Source organism: Elephas maximus, chromosome X (genome assembly GCF_024166365.1).
Source record: "Elephas maximus indicus isolate mEleMax1 chromosome X, mEleMax1 primary haplotype, whole genome shotgun sequence".
NCBI lineage: Eukaryota > Metazoa > Chordata > Mammalia > Proboscidea > Elephantidae > Elephas > Elephas maximus.
This window is the reverse complement of record NC_064846.1, coordinates 139,582,578-139,587,971: the sequence shown is the minus strand read 5'-3', so window position 1 is coordinate 139,587,971 and position 5,394 is coordinate 139,582,578.

Genomic DNA, 5,394 nt, shown 5'->3' with positions numbered 1-5,394 from the left:
TGGGAAGGGACTTCCCAAGGCTTGGACAGCAGGGAGGATAATCAAGGTGGCCTTTCATGGACAGGTGAAAAAAATACATCAGGTAGATCTCATGATACTTTAGCATATTTACTGCAAACACAAATTTGCTGACGAAGAAAGGAAGATAAACTTTTGAAAGGAAAGGAAAGAAAGGAAGATAAACTTCTGAAAGGAAAGGAAAGAAAATTTCATAGGACCAAGAATTATCAGGATCCAGAAGGGTTCCTGGACGTCTCTTCCTCACAAACTAAAAGGAGAGATGAAGTGCTAGGTATAAAGGGGAGATGTGGCTACCAAGAGAAACTAAGGCACTTCACAACCTTACCAGTTAGTGTTGAGCTGATTCCACCTCAGTGTGACCCCATGTGTCCCAGAGAACAACTGTGCTCCATAGGATTTCGAATGGCTGCTTTTCAGAACTGGATTGCCAGGCCTTTCTTCTGAGGTGCCTCTGTTTGGACTAGAACCTCCAACCATTTGATTAGCAGCGCAATGTAAAGGGTTAACCATTTGCACCACACAGGGACTCTCAGTTCACTACAACTTCCCTGATTAACTGAAGACTGATGTCTTGGTCCTCTTGCTAGTTTCCTTTAGCTTCTGTCTGTTCTTTTGGGGGCTCCCTATGACATGTATCCTAGGCCGCATTCCACCAGAGATGCAAACATCTCTTTCAGGTTTGTATTATTTTAGAAGACTCCAAGCCTGGAAAGCATTTTAAAATACATTAAGCTTAACAGGGACTAGAAGAGGTATTTTTCTGCGTAAGCCTTCCTGCTGATTCTCCACACATTCTAGACATCTCAGTTTAACTCTGTGGACTACCCAAAAGCAAACCAAACCTGTTTCTGTCAAGTTGATTACAACTCTTGGTGACCCCGTGTGTGTCAGGGTAGAACTGTGCTCCATAGGTTTTTCAGCGAGTGATTTTTCTGGGAACAGATCGCCAGGTATTTCTTTCGAAAAGCCAAAAAGTTTTTTTTTTTTGACTTAAAAAGCCAAAAGTTTTCCCCCAATGAATAAACTGCTGGTTGAGTTAAACATCATTTAGAGAGAGCCTTGGTTACAATTATCTTTTCCCTGTGTTTATTTTTAAAAATACAGGTATTATAACAAAATCATTTATTTTAATATTATCTTTTAAAATTTTGAATTTCAAAAGATATTACTTTCAAATTTGGTTTCAAATTTTATTGAAATGTAATACATGCACATGGTACAAAAATTCAAATACTAAAAAAATTGTTGTAATGGAAGGAATGTGCTCCTCCGCAAAGGCAACGATTGTTAAGAGTTTTTGTATTCTAGTGGTAACCTGGAAACCCTGGTGCTGTTGTGGTTAAGTGCTATGGCTGGTAACCCAAAGGTTAGCAGTTCAGATCCAAACAAACCAGAAAACCCAGTGCCATCGAGTCTATTCTGACTCATAGTAACCTTATAGGACAGAGCAGAACTGCCCTATAGAGTTTCCAAGGAGCGCCTGGCAGATTTGAACTGCTGACCTTTGGTTAGCAGCCGTAGCACTTAACTACTACACCACCAGGGTTTCCAAGTTCAAATCCACCAGGCGCTAATTGGAAACTCTATGGGGTGGTTCTACTGTGCCCTATAGGGTTGCTATGAGTCAGAATCAACTCGACGGCAATGGGTTTGGTTTTTCGTTTTTTAAGTGGTAACCTTGGTGAAGGTTAAGACAGTACCCAATACTGGGGAAGGCAGCACAACTTATCCAAGGCAACGTCATGGAAGCTCCATAGATGCATCCAAACTTCCTGAAGTACCAAATTACTGGGCTGAGGGCTGTGGGGACCATGCTCTCGGGGAGCATCTAACTCAATTGGCATAACATAGTTTATAAAGAAAATGTTCTACCTTCTACTTTAGTGAGTCACGTCTGTGGTCTTAAAAGATTGTGAGCACCCATTTAAGATACTCCACTGCTCCCACCACATCTGGAGCAAGGGAGAATGAAGAAAACCAAAGACACAGGGAAAGATTAGTCGAAAGGACTAATGGACCACAACTACCACAGCCTCCACAAGGCTGAGTCCAGCACAACTAGATGGAGCCTGGCTACCACCACTGACTGCCCTGACAGTGATCACAATAGAGGGTCCCAGACAGAGCTAGAGAAAAATGTAGAACGAAATTCTAGCTCACCAAAAAAGAAGGCCAGACTTAGTGTCTGACAGAGACTGGAGAATCCATGAGAGTATGGCCCCTGGACGCCCTTATAGCTAAGTCCTAAAGTCACTCCTGAGGTTCAGCCAAAGATTAGGAAGGTCCATAAAACAAAACGAGTCTAAATGGGCACACCAGCCCAGTGGCGAGGATGAGAAGGCAGAAGGACTCAGGAAAGCTGGTAACAGGAAACCCAAGGTTGAGAAGGGGAGAGTGTTGCCATGTCGTAGGGTTGGCAACCAATGTCACAAAACAATATGTGTATTCATTGTTTAATAAGAAACTAGTTTGCTCTGTAAATCTTCTTCTAACGTACAATAAAAAATTAAAATGAAAATTTTAGTTTCCTGATAGAGGAGGACAGATACTAATGGACAAGATATGAAGCAGAGTGTCAGTGGCAAGAACTGGACTCAGATTAAAGATTTTATTTTGGATAATAGTAAAAGGGAGGCTAGACAGGCCCTTAAATTTTTTGGAAATGGATCACCAGGCCTTTCATGTGAAACACCTGAGGATTAACTCAAGCCACGAAAACTTTCCTCCCAATGAATACACTGCTCGTTGGGTTTACGTCATGTAGAGATAGCCTTAGATCCCAGTGTTCTTTTTTAAGAGGAAAATTATTACCAAAAAAATCATTTATTTTAGTATTATCTTCTAAAACTTGGTTGAATTTCCAAAGATACTACTTTTAAATTAGGTTTGAAATTTACATTCACATGCTACAAAAATTCAAATTGTAAAAATCTGTTTAAATGGAACGAATGTCCTCTTCCCCAAAGAGAATGACTGTTACGAGTTTTTGTATCCTAGTGCTGACTTTGGTGAAGGATAAGACAGTACACGATACTGGAGCAGCCAGCACAACCTATCCAAGGCAAGGTCATGGAACCTCCATAGACACATCCAACCTCTCTGAGGGACTGAATCGCTGGACTAAGGGCTGTGGCATCCATGGTCTCGGGGAACATCTAGTTCAATGGGCATGACATATATTATAAAGAAAATGCTCTACATTCTACTTTGGTGGGTAGTGTCTGGGGTTTTAAAGCTTGTGAGTGACCATCTAAGATACGCCACTGCTCTCACCCAGTTGAGCACGGGGAAGAGTGAAGAAAACTAAAGATACAAGGGAAAGATTAGTCCAAGGGACTAATGGAGCACATCTACCATGGCCTCCACTGAGTCCAGTACAGCTAGATGGTACCCAGTTACCACCACTGACTGCTCTGACAGGGATTACAATAGAGGGTCCGGGACAGAGAAAAATGTAGAAAATTACAAGTCCTCCCCCGCCCAAAAAAAAAGACCAGACTTAGTGTCTGACAGAGCCTGGAGAAACCATGAGAGTATGGCCCCCGGACACCCTTATAGCTCAGTACTGAAGTCACTCCTGAGGTTCACACCTCAGCCAAAGATTAGGCAGGCCCATAAAACAAAACGAGTCTAAATGGGCACACCAGCCCAGGGGCGAGGAAGAGAAGGCAGGAGAGGACAGGAAAGCTGGTAACAGGGAACCCAAGGTCGAGAAGGGAAGAGTGTTGACATGTTGTGGGGTTGGCAACCAATGTCACAAAACAAAATGTGTATGAATTATTTAATAAGACAGTAGTTTGCTCTGTATACCTTCATCAAACATACAATAAAAAATAAAATAAAATTCAGTTTCCTGATAGAGGAGGAAACATATTAATGAACAAGATATGAAGCAGAGTGTAAGTGCCAAGGAACTGGACTCAGGTTAAAGACTTTTTATTCAGAATCGTAGTAAAAGAGCAGCTAAACAGGACCTTAAAGATGCCAAAAGGAGACTTGTATTCTCTTCACTGATGCAGAAGTTACTGTCAGAGCAAAGACTGAATTCCTAGGTTTCCTTATAACTGTTCTTAAACTAAAGTGTAATGGTCCAGAGCAGAAGTACTACGGAAAGATCTGAATTCCATCAGTTACTGTGACTTAAAGCAAATATCTTAGCATTGTCTGAACCTCAATTTCTGTATCTGTAAAGTGGGGTCAATTATAGGGCTGCTGTATGAACTAATGTATGCAAAAAGATTAATATGGTGGATGGTATATAGAAAACACTCAGTGAATTTTAGCTATCATCATTTTCTTTTTTTTTTATAAAGATAGCTGCAGTGTCTGTTATTGCTTACTATTCTATGCATTATTGGTTAGCACAGTCCCTATCACATAGTATGCTTACATAATTATACGGTAGATAAGTGAGTATTTGGTAGGAAATAAAAAATTTGGCAATAAATGGAAGAAAATACTTAGAGCAGTAGGTAGAACGGTTATATAGTTAAGTAAAGCTTTATGTTATATAACAAACCATGCCAAAATTTAGTGGTTCAAAACAACAGCCGTTTATTCCTGAGTCTGTGGTTTCAGTTGGCATGGCAATGTAGAGTTGCCTGGGTTCTCTCCTGAGTTTGTGGGCGGCTGATGGTCCGTGGCCTCAGTCACATGTCTGTTGCTTGGCTGGCTGTCTTTCTGTTGGCAGGGGCAAAGGACGTATCTAGGCCATTGAGCTCTCACCATCCTGCTAGTTAGCCTGGGTTTGTTCACATGGTGATGGTCACGAGGTATCTCTTTTCAAGTTTCTACTTGTGTCATGTTTGCTGTTATCCCAATGAGCAAAGCAAACAGTATGGCCAAGCCCAGGGAAAGTATGGGAAGGGACTTCCCAAGGCTTGGACAACAGGAAGGGTAATCACGGTGTCCATTTATGGACAGTGAAAAAAATGCACCAGATAGATCTCATGATATTTGAGCATATTTACCGCCAAGGGAAAGTTGCTGATGAAGAATGGAAGATAAACTTGTGAAAGGAAAGACGAGTTCATAGGACAAAGAATTTTCAGGATCCAGAAGGTTTCCTGGACGTCTCTTCCTCGGAAACTAAAAAGAAAGATGAAGTGATGGGTATAAAGGGGAGATGTGGCTGCTAAGAGAAACCAAGGCAGTTCACAACCTTACCAGTTACTGTTGAGTTGATTCCAACTCATGGCGACCCCATGTGTGCCAGAGAACAGCTGTGCTCCATACGGTTTCCGATGGCTGATTTTTCAGAAGTGGATTGCCAGGCATTTCTTCTGAGTTACCTTTGGTTGGACTCGAACTTCCAACCTTTCGATTAGCAGCCCAATGGAAATTGTTAACCATTTGCACCACCCAGGGACTCTC